Here is an 18,140-nt window from a genome sequence, read left to right on the forward strand (position 1 = left end):
CTGCTCTTAACCTAATACTTCTCCCAATCAACATTAGGGATTTCTTTTCTCTTGCTGCTTTAAGGATCTTTTTATCTTTGGAATTTGCAAGTTTCCCTATTAAATGTTGAGACGTTGAACGGTTTTTATTGATTTTTTTTTGGGGGGGGGAATCTATCTCCTGGATCGGAATGTGTTGTCCTCCCAAGTTAGGGAAGTTCTCAGCTATGATTTGTTGAAATAGACTTTCTGGTCCTCTGTCCCTTTTGGTGCCCTCGTGAACCCCAATTAAACATAGGTTTTTCCTTCTGAGGTTGTCATTTATTTCCCTTAACCTGTCCTCATGATCTTTTAATTGTTTTTCTGTTTTTTCCTCAGCTTCCCTCCCTGCCATCACCTTGTCTTCTATGTCACTCACTCATTCTTCCATCTCATTAACCCTTGTGGTTAGGACCTCCAGCTTTGATTGCATCTCATTTAATTGATTTTTAATATCAGCCTGATTAGATCTAAATTCTGCAGTCATGAAGTCTCTTGAATCCTTTTTGCTTTTTTCTAGAGCCACAAGTAGCTTTATAATTGTGCTTCTGAATTGGCTTTCTGACATTGAATTGTAATCCACATTTTGTAACTCTGTGGGAGAGAGGACTGTTTCTGATTCTTTCTTTTCAGTTGAGTTTTTCATTTTAGTCATTTTGCTCAGTGCAGAGTGGCCAAAAACATGTTCTACTGGAAAGGTGAGAAAAAAGAGAGAGGAAGAAAAAAAAAGGGGGGGGGAATAAAAGGGGGGGGAAGCAAAAAGAAAACAAAAAACAAGGGGGAGTGTCCTCTGATTCTATATACTGTAAATCCCTCGACTTCCCCTGGAACTTTCCAGTGCTGCTTGGTCAATAACTTGCTTTTCCCCTGTCCTTCTAGCTCATCTTTTGGGGGAGGGGCCTCCTGTGCTGATTCTGAGGTGTGTGCACCTGGGTGAGCTGCTCAGCCCCCTGCCAGGTGCACGGTTCACTGGGAGCTGCTTATCCTGTGAGGTTCCTGCTCAGTCCCAGGTACAGGTGACACCAAGAGGAACAACAACAGTGGCGGCGGCCAGCTCTCCAGCCTTGGAGTCAGCTCCCGAAGTAACTACTGCAGCTCTCAGTCCACAGGGGCCTGGATGCTCTGGGGGCAGGGCGCGGGGGGGGGGGGTCGGCGATTTGCACAGCTCGGAGCCACCTGGCAGCAGGACTGTCATTGCTGTCCTGGGCCTTCCGGGCCTCTACCTGTCATGGGGGGAGCGCCAGATGTTGGGCTGTTTCTCCCTGCTCCCTGGGCTCCAGGGCCTGCACCGCTGGAATCACACTCCGGCAGCCACCGCTTAGCTGCTCCAGGGGCCCTGCCAAGGTGCGTGCTCCAGGGCTTTAGGGAGCTCGGCTGCAGTGTGTGGCGTGCTCTCCCCCGGGGTGCGGTTCCTCTGTTAGTGCTCCTGGGAGCCTGAGGGCAACCCCGCCCCTCCTAGGATCCTGCTCCAACTCCCTGCGAGCACATTTCCATCAGGGAAGATTGGTAAAGCTCCTGCTTCTCCAGGTCGGAGCTTTCCTGTCCTGGGGGCACTTGCTGTGTGGCTTAGCCCGACTCCTCATGGGGGCCCCTCCCCCTTGGATGCTTTTTTATTTCTTTATTATTTTTTTTCCATCTTCCTACCTTGATAGAAGCGCAAACTCTTCTCACTGTAGCATTCCAGCCGTTCTCTCTTTATGTCTCAGACCGAGTTCATAGGTTTTCAGGATGATTTCAAAGTTATCTAGGTAAGTTGGTGGGGACCGGTGAATTGGGGACCCTACTCTTCCACCATTTTCCCCCTCCAATCAACAGTTTAGATTAACCATGCACCTCTACAAATTCAAGTGCATTGGCAGGTCCAGCAGCAGCCTCATGTCTACAGTCCTATTTGAGGTAGTGGCCTCTCCCTCTCTGAGGATAGGATACAGGCCATGAGTGCCTCCAGGTGAAGGCCATTGGTCATGACTGAGGACCCCATATTAAGCCCACTATTCACTGGTTCACCAGAAACAAACACAAGGTAATAGCTCTGAGTGATCCTGGAGCCAAATTTACTCTAATATATGGTAACCCTCAGAATTTTACTGCCTGGGCAGCCCCAGTGGCTTAGTGGTTTAGTGCCACCATCAGCCCGGGGTGTGGTCCTGGAGACCCGGGATCGAGTCCAACATCCGGCTCCCCATGTGGAGCCTGCTTCTCCCTCTGCCTGTGTCTCTGCCTCTCTCTCTCTCTCTCTTTCTCTCTCTCTCTCTCTCTGGGTCCCTCATGAATAAATAAAATCTTGGAAAAAAATTTTTACTACCTAATCATCAATGGCTAAGAAGGGCAAAAGTTTATAGCCAGGGAGGTTCCTTTGGTACTGCAAACTGGGCAGTCACTCTCATGAGTAGATGAGGTTTTTATCTCTCCAATACCAGAGGATATATGTGTATTAATATCCTGCAAGGTTAAACTCTGTAAACCTTTATCAATGAATACTGGCTCTGAGTTAATCAAACTAGTGCTAAGGGAATATGCCATCTGTAAACCTGTAACCCTACTACCCTACACAGAGTGTTAAGTGTCAAAAAATATAAATTTCTGGGGGAGGTACATAAGGAAATAGGAGAAACTATCCAAGAACTGCAACAAATGAGTACTGTACACCCTGCCTATAGTGCTTTAACAGCCTGGTGTATCCATTAAAAAAAGAACAGATAGCCTTGTCTTCCATGTATGGTAAACAGTTTAGAATTTTACCCAGGGAACTCCCAGGTTTGCAAACCAACAACCACTATATGATGACCTTCCCTGTCTTTCTTTACCTTTTTAATATCTGGTTTGTTTGATATAGTTATAGCTACTCCTATTTTTTTATTGGTCACTATTTGACATTTTTTAAATCCCTTCACTCTCTGTATACTCCATATATGAGTCTTTGAGACTAAAGTGAGTCTCTTGTAGGCAGCCTATTGTGGGACCTTTTCTTTTTCTTTTTTGGTCCATTCAGCCATTTTATGTCTTTTGATTGGAAAAATTTAATCCATTTATGTTTAAATTAACTATTGAGGAGAGACTCCTAAGATGTCTGAATAAAAGAATCCTAAGTGTACTTCTTCCCACAGACACACCTACATAGTGGCCACATCAGTGCAACTAACCCCAATAAATTACCTGAAGACAGAAAGAACACTCATTTTAGTTAATCATAAAGAGGAAGCCACATTCAAAAGGGTAGGAGGAATGAAGACATGGTCAGAACCAAACTCCCAGTGAGAATAAGCATAAACAGGAGGGACAGCACAATAATAGATAAGGGAAAGGGACAGACCCCACACCAAGTACCCCAGATACAGGAAACCTGCACTGAGAAGATAAGTCTCTTAACATTTGGTTTTGAAAATCAATGGGGCTTAGCTTTGCAAGTTTTTGCAATCAGTGGTACTTAATTTTAAGTTTGTTAAAAATCAGTGGGCATTGCTCTGGGATAGCTGGAGTGTAACAGGAAACTCAGTCCCTGCCCATAAGGAGACAACGTAACATCCTTGCCAAGATAGAGCATCGAAGAAGCAGTTTGAAAGGTTAATGGTTTATATGTGAAGATTTATTTACTAATCTCAGAATGTATGCTGGAGGGGCAGGGGTCTTCAGGGGCCTTCTCAAAGAAGAAATGAGCTGGCAGGTGCCATTTCTCTCCTCTCCCCAGCCTAGATAGCTGGAGATTTGCAGTAGTCCACAGGAAAACTCTCCACCTATGTTGTTAACACCGCATGCTCCACTCCCACATTCTCCTGTGGATCTCTGCATCCAATTTGCCTTACCCAGCAAGAGTCCCTCCAAAGTGGCACCTGCCACCTCATGTCCTGCAAGCATCCCTGGCAAGGACTGGTGCCACTTCAAAGTGACTCCTGCCTTCAGAAAGGGAAAAACAATCACACACACCAGTTCAACTGAAGCACCATAAAATGTCCAGGGGGCAGATACCTGATCTAACTACTAGCCTCACCCTCCAACAAAAGTGTCTCAGGGGTCAGCAAGGGAGCCCTGTAGTTTGGGGTCACTGCATCCTTGTTAGACAGATTAGGGTCAGGCATCTGATTTGACTGTCAGCCCTAAACATCAGTAAAAGATTCATGGGGGACAAGGCAGGGAAAGAACTTTGCAGGCTGGTGCTACTGCAGCCCCAACAGATGGACTACAGGCAGGCATCAGGTCTGGCGGCCAGCCCTGACCACCACCAAAAGCCTCTTGGGAGGGCAATTCAGGAACAGCACCCTGAATGTCAGTGTGACTGAAGACTCAGCAAATGGGTCTGAGTGCTGACATAACCAAACTATAAGCCCACAGCAGCCTCAGCTTTGAACCTTAATAGCATATGGAACAAACCCAGCCCACAAAAGGCAAAGTGGACCATTGCAGTTGACTGAGCTGAAGGCAGATGAGGCTTGAACATAATAGGAGGGTGTATGCAACCCACAAAGGAGACAGCCCTGAAGAGCATGGTTCTGGAAATATTGCCCTAAGGGGCACCACAGGACCTCTTTATAAGGCCACTACTTTCAAGATCAGGAGATATAACTGACTTTCTTAATACATGAAAATGAACAGACAAGAAGAAGAGACAGAGGAATATGTACCAATTGAAAAATACATGACAAAACCACAGCATAGGAGCTAAATATAATGGAGACAAGCAATACACCTGATAGAGAATTCAAAGTAATGGTCATAAAGATACTTACCAGACCTGAGAAAAGAATTGAAGATGTCAAGGAGATCTTCAACAAAAAGACAGAAAACATTAAAAAGATGCAAACAGGGAAGAACTCAATAACTGAAGTTAAAAATACACTAAAAGGGAATCAATAGAAAATTAAAGGAGGTAGTTAAGGAACTCAGTGACATTATCAAATGTAGTAACATTTGTATTATAGGGATCCAGAAGGAGAAGAGATGGTAAAGGGGGCAGAAAAACATATTAATGAAATAATAGCTGAAAACATCCCTAATGTGTGGAAAGAAACGGATCCAGATCCAGGAGGCATGGAGAGTCCCCACCAAATCAACATAGAGAAGTTCACACTGAGGCATATAATATTTAAAATGGCAAAAAGAGTAATAAAGGGAGAATTTTAAAAGGAGCAAGAGAAGAGAAAACAGTTATGCATAAAAGGAAAATCTGATCAGTGTATCAGCTGATGTTTTCAAGAGAAACTTTGCAGGCCAGAAAGGAATAGCATAATATATTCAAAGTGCTAAAAAACAAAACCAAAAACCCTGCAACCAAGAATACCCTGCTTAGTAAAGTTATCATTCAGAAAAGGAGATAATTTTTTTTCCAGACCAAAGTTAAAGGAGGTCATTACCACTAAACAGTCTTACAAGAAATGTAAACAGAAATTATTGGACCAGAAAGAAAAGTCCATAATCAGGAGTAAAAATATTATAAAAAGAAAATGAAAAAAACAGTTTAAATTCAACATAATAAAAGTAGATTAATCACTTATAAAATCAGGACAGAGCTTAAAGCACAAAAGGAGTAAAACTAAATAAATGTATAACAATCTGTCATGAGATATTATATGTGAGCCTAATGGTAACCACGAATCAAAGGCCTGTAATAGATATGCATAAAATAAAGAGAAAGAAATCTGTGAATATAACAACCATAACAGAGGTAATAGAATAATAATAAATACATACTTATCAATAATTACTTTGAAAGTAAATGGTCAAAATGCTCCCAGTAAAAGACATAGGGTGACTGAATACAAGAGAAAGCAAGACCCAAGGAGGACAAGCTAAGATGGCACCATAGTAGGAGGTCCATAAGCTTGTTTAGTCCACTGAGCACAACTACATAACTATCAAATGATTCTGAATGCCCAAGAAATCAACCTGAGGATGGACATAACACACTCCACTACAAGGGGAAGAGAAGAGGTCACATCAATGAAGATAGGGAATGCAGAGATGGGGTTTGGGAAAAAAATGGATTGCAGGTGCTGGGGAGAGAAGAGAGCCATGGTTGGCAGAGAAAGACAAGAGAGAAGGGAGCACAGAGGGGAACACACAAGGAAGATAATTCCCCAAAACCATTGGCTGGAAAAATGAGAAAGGTTGATTTTTCCTGAGTTTTTGCAACCAAAAGGCTTGAAGACTAGAATTTTAGTCAATAACCTTGGCTGCATAGAGCCTTGAGGGCACTGCCCTATTCCTGGAGAGAAGGCAGGCAAACAACCTGGGGTCTGACAGCATAGAAATAGTGAACTGAGCAACCCCTGGGGCACACAGAGGGGAGATTGTTCTCTCTTCTTTTTTACTTTTTTTAAAAAAGATACACTGATTGATTTGTGAGAGAGATAGCCAGAGAGAGCACAAGCAGGTGGGGAGAGGGAAAAGCAGTCTCCCTGCTTAGGGAGATCAATGGAGCTCAATCCCAGGACCCTGGGATCATGACCTGAGTGGAATGTGGAGACCGAGAAAATTAGGGCCATTCAAGTTTAACATTGGCACAAGTACAGCCATTGTAGCTTCGGCAGCCATCTCAGGCCACTCTGATCAGGTCACTGTGACCAGGAACTGAACTCTAACTTACCTCAGCTACAGAAAAAACCACAAAGCATGCCCTTATCAGAATAAGGAAGCAAGAGCTTGTAAAACCTCTTTACTGGAGATTCTCACACTCCCATCCTTACTGAAAAACCCCACCTTACCCCTAGACCAGCCTATAAAAACCCAGCTGTAACTCACCTCAGGGTCCAAGTTCCTGCTCCCCTATGTCGGGTATACTTGGGCCCAAGCTGTACTTGGGCCCTCATGTACTTGCATCGGTGTTGGCTCCTTGGTGGTTTTCTTGGATTCACAATCTTGGGCACATTTGGGGGCTCGTCCAGGATCCGAGAAACCCCCAGGACCCCATCCGGAGGGTTCCATGTCTCGTGAGTACTCAACTTTTTCCACCTTTTGCTTGCATATTTTCTGAGAGCTCTAAACTGTATTTTTACCTGTAGGTATTCCAATCTGTATTAGGTCGACATTGGCTTAGGCGGACACGCTGGCAGGCCATCAACCGGGGGTCTTGGGACACGTCCTTTGCCCCCGCCTGGAGGATGAAGTCCTGATCTGGGGGGTCTTGGGAGATGTCTCTTGCCCCCGCCTGGAGGATGGAAGTCCTCACCTGAAAGGAGGGCCGACTGCCAGCCCTTCGGTTTACTTTCTGTTTTGTCTCCGGCCCCACTGGAACGTTTGTCTGTGTTCCTGTGTCCATGTTAACTGTTTGTGCGTTTGCCTGTGTTACTGTGTCTTTGTTAAGTGTCATAACTGTCTGTGCCTTGGTGTGGAAGGGGAACATAATGGGGCAGACACAAACCACCCCCCTGTCTCATCATCTCCCACTACTCGGGTGTTAGGGAAAGAGCTCATAATCTGAGCATAGACATAAGGAGAGGGAAATTTCAGACTTACTACATGTCAAAATGGCCAACCTTTGATGCAGGATGGCCCCAAGAAGGAACTTTCCACCTACCTATTATCTTACAGGTTAAGGCCATGATCTTCAGGGACAAACCGGACGGCCACCCTGACCAGGTGCCCTACATCCTGGTCTGACAGGACATGATTGAGAATCCCCTTCCTTGGCTAAAACTATTTTTACACCCCAAAGCAGGACCTACCAAGATTCTAGCCCTGTGAAAGGCCAGAAGGAGACCGACTCTAAGACCAAAAAGCCCCTTTATTCGGTCTTGCAGGATTCCTCCCCAGAGGACCTGATTTTCCCACCGCCCTACCTGGTGCCCCCTCGCCCTTCCGCCCCCCCCCCCATCAGAGGCATTGGGGGCTGCAGAAGGGGCTCTACCCCTCCCTGACGAGGGAGTTCCTGTGTGAGGGCCGGCAGCAGGGACACGCGGTCGGACCCACCAGGCGGCCCCGCCCCCTAAGGGCCCCGCCCTTCCTCTCCACGCCATGGGGCCTCCCGACGAGACTGGTGGACAGCCAATGTTATATTGGCCATTCTCCACCAGTGATTTATATAATTGGAAAACCCAGAGCGCAAAATTATCTGATAATCTGAAAGATCTAATTGGGCTTTGAGATATTGTTCTCTTTACCCACCAGCCTACTTGGGATGACTGCCAACAACTCTTGCAGGTTCTCTTTACCACGGAAAAGAGAGAACGAATTCAGGCAGAAGCCCAAAAATCTGTTCTGGGAGAGGACAGACAGCGGACTCAAAACCCAGACCTCATAAACGCTGCCTTCCCCTTATCCTGCCCCACCTGGGACTACAACTCGGCTGAATGTAAGGAGAGACTTGGAGTCTACCACCAGAATCTAATGGCAGGTCTCAAGGCTGCCACACACCAGCCTACCAATCTGGCAAAGGTATATGATGTAAAACAAGGTAAGAATGAGAGTCCAGCAGTCTTTTTAGAGAGAATTATAGAGGCTTTTAGGCAGTACACCCCTATGAACCCAAAAGCCCCAGAAACAAAGGCCACAATTATTGTGGCTTTTGTTAACCAGGCTGCTCCAGACATCAAAAGAAAATTGCAAAGAGTAGAAAGACTAGAAGAGAAGAGCTTGCAGGACTTAATAATAGCAGAAAAAGTTTATAATAATAGAGAAATTCCAGAAGAGCAACAAACTAAACTAAGAGACCAGCAGACCCAAAACCTGGCCAAGATCCTCCTGGCCACAACCATGGATGACCCACAGGAAAAATGGAGGCACCTCAAGAAGCTGGCTTCAGGGACTCTGTAATTGTCTGTAATTGCTAAGATACCTTTCAACGTCCTTGGTAATCTGAAACCTTAGTTACACTTTGATGATAAATGGGATTAAATTCATTGGACATTTAGGTCTTTTCCAAACAGGAAAAAATGCTGCAACGTGGATTTGAATCTGTTGGTGAACATGCTTTGTACTTAACTGTTTCATAAATTTGCCGTCTAAAGAGTTCTGGTGTGACAGTTCAAAATCGGTTACTCCTTAGTTTTCACTGGAGACTAAGGTTTCTAAGAATGAAAAACTCTGCTAAAATAAGACTGATGACTGATAAGGAAAGCAACTCTGTATGTAGGAAAGGAGATGTGTAAGAAAGATATATGGAATGGGAATATATTTTTGTTCAAGGTAAAATAAAGTAATTTTGTCCTAAATGAGACTGACTGAAAGAAATGGCTTGGGACAAATTCTGAAGGTTTGTGAAGGGAAATCCTTGGAAAGGAATTTTAGGTGTGGTCAAGACAGACTGCCAGATATGCAGGGGCAGCCATAACCACGGAAACAGAGACCATCTGGGCAGAGCCATTGGCAGTTGGAACATCGGCTCAATGGGCAGAACTGATCGCACTGGCCAAAGCGCTGACCATGGGAGAAGGTAAACGAATAAACATTTACACCGACAGCAGGTACACCTTCACCACCACTCATATCCACGGATCCCTTTTATAGAGAGAACGGGCTTCTGACAGCAGGAGACTATGAAAAACAAAACAGAGGTCCTTGACCTCTTTAGGGCCCTCTGGCTGCCCAAGGCCCTAGCCATCATCCATTGTCTGGGACACCAGAAGGCAGATACACCAATAGCTAGGGGAAACTGGCTAGCCGATTCAAAATAAGAGGAGGTGGCCCTTTTGGTGACCCAGGTCTTAGCAATAATGCCACCCGATCCGGGGGCACTGACCCTGCTGGACACCCCCAACTATACTGATGCTGACTTACACTGGATCAAACGCTTGCCTATGGCCCAATGCTTGCGTGGCTGGTGAAGGGCCAAAGACTCCAGCATCATCCTGCCAGAGGAACTAGGATGACAAATCTTATCCAAAATGCATCAGAGTACTCATATGCAAGTACATATGGGAACAAGAAAGATGGAAGACCTCATACAACATGCAAAGATCACTATTAAAGACTCTCGAGCAAAGATTGAGCAGATTGTGGCAAGCTGCCATGCATGCCAGTTAATTAATGCCACTACCCATGGATCTAACCCCAGGCACCCGGCTCCGGGGGTGGGGGTGGGGACCGCCCAGGAGCCTACTAGGAGATGGACTTCACTAAGGTAAAACCTGGAAAATACGAATACAGGTATTTACTAGTATTTGTAGATATTTTTTCAGAGTGGACAGAGGCATTTCCCACCAACATGAAACAGCACAGATCATGACCAAGAAACTGCTGGAAGACATCTTACTGAGGTATGGTTTTCCTGTTAAGATTGGATCAGACAAGGGACCAGGATTCATCTCTAAGGTAACACAGGGAGTAGTGGCACTAGTACTTGAGACAGATTGGGAATTACATTGTGCATATACGCCCCAAAGCTCAGGACAGGTAGAGAGGATGAACAGAACATTAAAGGAGACCTTAACTAAATTAGCCCTGGAGACTGTTGGGGACTGGGTGATTCTCCTCCCCTTCGCCCTATTAGGGTATGAAACTCCCCATATAAGATGGAACTTACCCCCTATGAGATCATGTTCTGTATTCCTCCACCTATTATTCCCAATTTAAAACCTGAGGTACTTGCTGAATTTGATGATCAACAACTTCTTTTCTCCCTCTAAATGTTACAAAGAGCCCATGAGCAGGTGTGGCCTAAGCTGAAGGCCCTCTACGAAACCAGGCCACCCCCTGACCCCCATCAATATTGACCAGGCAATTGGGTGTACGTGTGGAGACATCAACAGCAGACACTCCAACCTCGCTGGAAAGGACCCTACATCGTGATCCTGACTATGCCCACCGCTCTCAAGGTCGATGGAATAACCTCCTGGCTCACTACCTTGTCCAGCCTAGCTGGGCCCTTCATAATCCTCCTCCTTCTCCTCACTTTCGGACCCTGCATTATCAACAGGTTAATAACATTTGTCAAAGACAGAATCAGTACAGTCCAGGTAATGGTACTTAGACAACAATACCAACCACTAGACCTTGTTACTGAGACCAACCTGGACCCATGATTGAGTCCTTCTTCAGGTTTCACTGAGAGGGGGAAATGTGTAGGCCGAGAAAATTAGGGCCATTCAAGTTTAACATTGGCACAAGTACAGCCATTGTAGCTTCGGCAGCCATCTCAGGCCACTGTGACCAGGCCACTGTGACCAGGAACTGAACTCTACCTTACCCTGGCTACAGAAAAAACCACAAAGCATGCCCTTATCAGAATAAGGAAGCAAGAGCTTGTGAGACCTCTTTACTGGAGATTCTCACACTCCTACCCTTACTGAAAAACCTCACCTTACCCCTAGACCAGCCCATAAAAACCCAGCTGTAACTCACCTCGGCGTCCAAGTCCCTGCTCCGCTATGTCAGGTATACTTGGACCCAAGCTCGAGCTTGCTAATAAGACCCAGATGTAGCTCACCGCAGGGTCCAAGTCCCTGCTCTGCTGTGTCGGGTATACTTGGACCCAAGCTCAAGCTTGTTAATAAACCCCCATGTACTTGCATCGGTGTTGGCTCCTTGGTGGTTTTCTCAGATTCCCGATCCTGGGCACAACATGGAAAGCAGATGCTTAACCAACTGAGTCACCCAGTTCTCTGGGTGCCCCTGTTCTCTCTTCTTGAAGCCAGCCCAGAGAGGTAACATTCACAGGGGACATGTCTTTGGGAACACGGGAGCCAGCAGGCACCATTTCCCTCCTTTGCCCCTTAGTATGAAAGCCTAGCTATATGCAAAGGATGGCTCCACCCCAACACTGGCTGCCTAGCCTGCTTGCTCCAAGACACACACAGTTGCACTCCGGTACAATTGACTTTCTTGGTCAACCCCCCCCACAGGAAAACAGCACAGGCCCCTGCCAACTCCATGACCTTAAACCCTGGAGTTTTAAAAGTCAGCAGTCTTGGTTGGGATGGAGCCTGGAGAGCACTGCACTGCTCCTGGAGAGCAAACAGGCAAACAATCATGAGGGAGGCATCATGGAAAGACTAATCTGAAAAACATGTGAGACATACAAGGGGGGAGATTATTTGCTCTTCTCTGAGTGCTTCCCAGAGAACAGCAAGCACAGAAACTTCTCTGCAGGGACAAAGGAATTGGCTAGCACAATTTCTTCCCACTGACCTCAGCATAACACAGAATCACCTGCAGTAAATGCTACATGAACTATAACGGCTGCCTAACCTGCTGACACTATGTCCCACAATCCTGTCCTCTGCTGCTACTGCCCTTATTGGTCAAGTTTGCCACTGTTCCAGCAGCAGGCCCCCTCCCTCAGAAGACCAGCAGAAACACCTGCCTATGGCACATTCCCACAAAAGAGAATTCAGCAAGCCTTCGATTAAGTGGATTTAGTATCAGGTATGTATATATGTATATATGTGTATGTATTTTTCATTTTTTCCAATTTTTTAAAGATTTTATTTATTTATTCATGAGAGAGAGAGAGAGAGAGAGAGAGAGAGAGAGGCAGAGACACAGGCAGAGGGAGAAGCAGGCTCCATGCAGGGAGCCTGACATGGGACTCAATCCCGGGTCTCCAGGATCACGCCCTGGGTCGAAGGCAGGTGCTAAACCGCTGAGCCACCCAGGGATCTCCATTTTTTCCAAATTTTTATTTAAATCCCAGTTAGATAACATACAGTGCAGTATTGGTTTCAGGAGTAGAATTCAGTGATTCATCACTTACATACAACACCCAGTGCTCATCATGACAAATGCCCTCCTTAATACCCATCAGCCATCTAGCTCATCCCCACCCACCTCCCTCCATCAAGCTTGAGTTTGTTTTCTATCTTTAAGAGACTTTTATGGTATGTTTTCCTCCCTCTTTTATTTTCTCCCTCCCATATGTTCATCTGATTTGTTTTTAAATTCCACATAGGAGTGAAATCAAAATCATGGTCTTTGTCTTTCTCTATCTGACTTATGGCAACACTTCATTCCTTTTTATGGTTGAGTAATATTCCACTTATCAGTTGATAGATAAGTGGGCTCTTTCCATAGTTTGGTTATTGTCGATGTTGCTGGTATAAACACTGGGGCACATGTATCCCTTTGAATCAGTATTTTCACATTCTTTGGGCAAATGCCTAGTTCAATTGCTGGATCCCAAGGTAGTTTTATTTTTAACCATTTGAAGAATCTCCATACTGTTTTCCAGAATGGCTGCACCAGTTTGCATTCCCACCAACAGTGTAAGAAGGTTCCCCTTTCTCCACATCCTCACCAACACTCTTGTTTCCTGTGTTGTTAATTTTAGCCATTTTGACAGGTGTAAGGTGCTATCTCATCATGGTTTTTATTTGTATTTTCCTTATGATGAGTGATATTGAGCATCTTTTCATGTGTTGTTAGCTATTTGGATATCTTCTTTGGAGAAATGTCTATTCATGTCTTCTGGCCATTTCTTAACTGCTTTATTTGTTTTTGAGGTATTGAGTTTGATAAGTTCCTTACAGATTTTGGACACTACCCCTTTATTTGATATGTCATTTGCAAATATCTTCTCCCATTCCATTCATTGCCTTTGAATTTTGTTGACTCTTTGCTGTGCAGAAGATTTTTAGGTGGATGAAGTCCCAGTGGTTTGTGTTTTGCTTTTGTTTCCTTTGTCTCTGGAGACATGTCTAAAAAGAAGTTGCTACAGCCAAGGTAAAAGAGGCTTCTGCCTGTGCTGTCCTCTAGGATTTTGATGTTTTTCCTGTCTCACATTTAGGTCTCTCATCCGTTTTGAATTTATTTTTGTGTATGATGTAAAAAGCATCCCAGTTTCATTCTTTTGCATGTTGCCATTTAGTTTACCAAAAACCATTTGTTGAAGAGACTTTTTTCCTTTGGATATTCCTTCCTGCTTTGTCAAAGATTCATTGACCATATAGTTGAGGGTCCATTTCTGGGTTCTCTGTTCGTTTCCATTGATTTATGTTTCTGTTTATGCATCAGTACCAAACTGACTTGATGGTTACAACTTTGTAATACATCTTGAAGTCCAGAACTGTGATGCCTCCAGCTTTAGTTTTCTTTTTCAACATTACTTTGGCTATTCAGGTTATTGTCTGGTTCCATACAAATTTTTTTAATTGTTTGTCCTACCTCCGTGAAAAATGCTGGTGTTATTTTGATTGGGATTGCATTGAAAATGTAGACTGCTTTAGGAAGTATAGATATTTTAACAATATTTGTTCTTTCAATTCATGAACATGGAACCAATTCATGAGGATGGAATGTTTTTCTATATCTTTGTCCTCAACTTTTTCATAAGTGTTTTATACTTTTCAATGTACAGATGTTTTACTTCTGTGCTTAGGTTTCTTCTTAGGTATGTTATGGTTTTTTGGTGCAATTGTGAATGAGTTCAATTCCTTGATTTTTCTTTCTGCTGCTTCGTTGTTAGTGTATAGAAATGCACAGACTTTTGTGCATTGATTTTATATCCTGTGACTTAGCTGAATTCCTGTATCATTTCTAGCAATTTTTTGTTGGATTCTTTCAGAGTATCATGTTATCTGCAGAGTGAAAGTTCAGCTTCTTTGCTGATTTGGTTGCCTTTTATTTCTTTTTGTTGTCTGACTGCTGAGGCTAGGACTTCTAGTACTATGTTGAAAAGCTATGGTGAGAGTGAACATCCCTGTCTTGTTTCTGAAATTAGGGGGAAAGGTATCAGTTTTTCCTGTTGAGGATGATATTAGCTATGTGTCTTTCATAGATGGCTTTTATGATATTGAGGTATGTTCCCTCTATCCCTACTTTGAGGTTTTTTTTTTTTATCAAGAAAGGATGTTGTACTTTGTCGAATGCTTTTTCTATTTTCTATTTTCCATCTATTGATAGGATCATATGGTTCTTATCCTTTTTTTATTAATATGGTATATAATGTTGATTGATTCATGAATATTGAACTACACCTATAGCATAGGAATAAATCCCACTTGATCATGACTAATGTTTTTAATGTACTATTGGATTCAATTAGTTAGTATCTTCTTGAGAATTTCTGTATCCATGTTCATCAAGGATATATTGGTCTGTAATTCTTTTTAGTGGGATCTTTGTATCATTTTGGAATCAATGTAATTTTGGCCTCGTGGAATGAATTTCAAAGTTTTCCTTCCATTTCTATTGTTTGGAAGAGTTACAGAAGAATAAGTTTTAACTTTTCTTTAAATGTTCGTTAGAATTGCCCTAGGAAGCCATCCAGCCTTGGACTTTTGTTTGTTGGGAGATTTTTGATTACTGGTTCAATTTCTTTGCTGGGTATGGGTCTGTCCAAATTTTCTATTTCTTCCTGATTCAGTTTTGGGAGTTTAAATGGTTCTAGGAATTTATCCATTTCTTCCAGACTGCCTAATTTTTGTGGGGCATATATTACTCATAATAATTGTTTGCATTTTTTGTTGTGTTTGTTGTGATCTCTCCTCTTTCATTCATGATTTTGTTCAGGTCCTTTCTCTAATATTTTTGAGAAGTCTGGCTAAGAGTTTATCAATTTTGTTAATTCTTTCAAAGAACCAACTCCTAGATATTCGTGCATCTGTTCTACTGTTTTTGTAATTTCTATATCATTTATTTCTGCTCTAATCTTTATTATTTCCCTCCTTCTACTGGATTCCACCTTTTCTTACTATCCTTTCTCCAGCTCCTTTAGGTGTAAGGTTAGGTTGTGTATTTGAGACTTTTCTTGCTTCTGAGGAAGGGTTGTATTGCTAAATACTTCCCGTTAGGATCACCATTGCTGAATCTCAAAGGTTTTGGACTGTCGTGCTTTCATCTTCATTTGCTTCCATGTGTTTGTTTATTTATTTATTCATGAGAGACACAGAGAGAGAGACGCAGAGGCACAGGCAGAGGAAGAAGCGGGCTCCATGCGGGGACCCCGACATGGGACTCGATCCCGTCTCCAGGATCACACCCTGGGCTGAAGGCGGCGCTAAACCACTGAGCCACCCAGGCTGCCCTGCGGTTGTTTTTTTTTTTTTTTAATTTTTATTTATTTATGATAGTCACACAGAGAGAGAGAGAGAGAGAGAGAGAGGCAGAGACACAGGCAGAGGGAGAAGCAGGCTCCATGCACCGGGAGCCCGACGTGGGATCCGATCCCGGGTCTCCAGGATCGCGCCCTCGGCCAAAGGCAGGCGCCAAACCGCTGCGCCACCCAGGGATCCCCCTGCGGTTGTTTTTAAATTTTTCTTTAATTTCCCGGTTAACCCATTCATTCTTTAGTAGGATGTTCTATAACTTCCATGTGTTTGTACTCCAAAATTTTCTTGTGGTTGACTTGAAGTTTCATAGCATTGTGGTCTAACTATGAATCATATGATTTCCATCTTTTTGTGCTTGTGAGGACCAATTTGTGACCCAAGATATGATCTCTTCTGGAAGATATTCCATCTGCACTTGAGAAGAATGTGTATCCTGCTGCTCTGGGATGACATGATTTAAATATGTCTGTTAAGTACATTGGGTCCAGATTGTCATTCAAAGCCTTTGTTTTCTTGTTGATTTTCTGCTTTGATGAGCTGTCCATTGTTTATGTAGGGTACTAAAGTCCCCCACCATTATTTTATTGTTATCAATGACTTCCTTTATGTTTATTATTAATTCATTTATATGTTTGGGTGCTCCCAAGTTGAGGCATAAGTACTCAAGATTATTCAGTCTTCTTGATGGATAGACTATTATAATACAGTGCCCATATTAACTCTTGTTATATTCTTGGATTTAAAACCTAGTTTGTCTGAAGTAAGTATGTGTACTCTGGCTTTCTCTTAATCTCCATTAGCATGATAGATGTTTCTCCACTCCCTCACATTCCATCTGCAGGTGTTGTTAGGTTTAAAATAAGTCTCTTGTAGGCCGCAGATAGATGGATTTTATTTTTAAATCCATTGTGCTTTCCGATGTCTTTTTATTGGAGTATGTATTCCATTTACAGTTAAAGTGGTCTTTGAAAGATATGAAATTAGGGTCAATGTGTTACCTGTAGAGTTGGTGAGTCTCATGACATTCTCTGTACCTTTTAGTTTTTGTTGATTTTGGTCTTTTTTTTTTTTTTTTTCTCTCCATGGAGTCCCCATTAAAATTTCTTGCAAGGCTGGTTTAGTGGTACCAAACCCCTTTAGTTTTTGTTTGTCTGGGAAACTCTTTCTCTCTCCTTCTATTCTGAATGATGGCCTTGATGGATAAAGAATTCAGAGCTATATATTTTTCTCATTCAGTATGTTGAACAGTTCCTGCTACTTTTCTCTATCCTGCCAAATTTCTGTGGCCAGATTGCTGTAAACCTTGTCTGTCTTCCCTTGTAGGTTAAGGACTTTTTTCCCTTTGTGCTTTCAAGAATCTTTCCTTGTCTGTGTATTTTGTGAATTTGACTATGATATGCCTTAGCAATGGCTGGTTTTTGTTGAATTTAATGAGAGTTCTCTGTACTTCCTGGATTTTGATGTCTGTGTCCTACCCCAGATTAGGGAAGTTACTAGCTATAATTTACTCAAATAAACCTCCTGCACTTTTTTCCTCTCTCTTCATGTTCTGGGACTCCTATGAAATGAATATTTTTCTGTTTTAATAAGTTGCTGAATTACCAAGGTCTACTTTTGTGATCCATTACCATTGTTCCCCTCTTTTTTCAGCTCCATTTTCCCCATATTTTTTCCTATATCATTCATTCATTCCTCTGCTTTATCCATCCTCATCATTATGGTATCTATTCAGGATTGCATCTCAGTTTCACCATTTTTTATTTCGGCCTGACTAGATTTTAGTTCTTTTATCTCTACAGTAAGGGATCTCTAGTGTCTTCTATGCTTTTTTGAAGCATAGTATCCTTATAATTTTTATAAATTCTGGTTCAGATATCATACTTACATCTGTATTGATTAAATCCCTATTCATGAGTTCTAATTCCTGTTCTTTCTTTTTGTGTGAATTCTTCTGTCTTGTCAGTTTGGAGGAAAATGTAAAAAAAAAAAAAGAAAGATAGGTATAGGAAAATAACTTAAAAATTATGAAAAATAAATAGGGGCACCTGGATGGCTCAGTCAGTTAACCATCTGTTTCTTGATTTAAAGCTCAGGTCATGGTGCCAGGGTTGTGAGATTGAGCCCTGCATTGGGCTCTGTGCTGGGCATGGAGCCTGCTTAGGATTCTCTCTCTACTCTCTCTTTCTCTCTCTCTCCCTCTGTCCCTCC

The 18,140-nt window shown here is 43.0% G+C and overlaps 1 pseudogene; it reads left to right on the forward strand.

Moving 5' to 3' along the window:
- The window catches only part of LOC112673042 (spindlin-3-like), a 40,214-nt pseudogene extending 22,954 nt beyond the window's left edge, over positions 1–17,260 (forward strand).
- Positions 17,261–18,140: the final 880 nt, after the last annotated feature.

The sequence above is a fragment of the Canis lupus genome, chromosome X, assembly GCF_003254725.2.
Source record: "Canis lupus dingo isolate Sandy chromosome X, ASM325472v2, whole genome shotgun sequence".
In the NCBI taxonomy this organism is placed as follows: domain Eukaryota; kingdom Metazoa; phylum Chordata; class Mammalia; order Carnivora; family Canidae; genus Canis; species Canis lupus.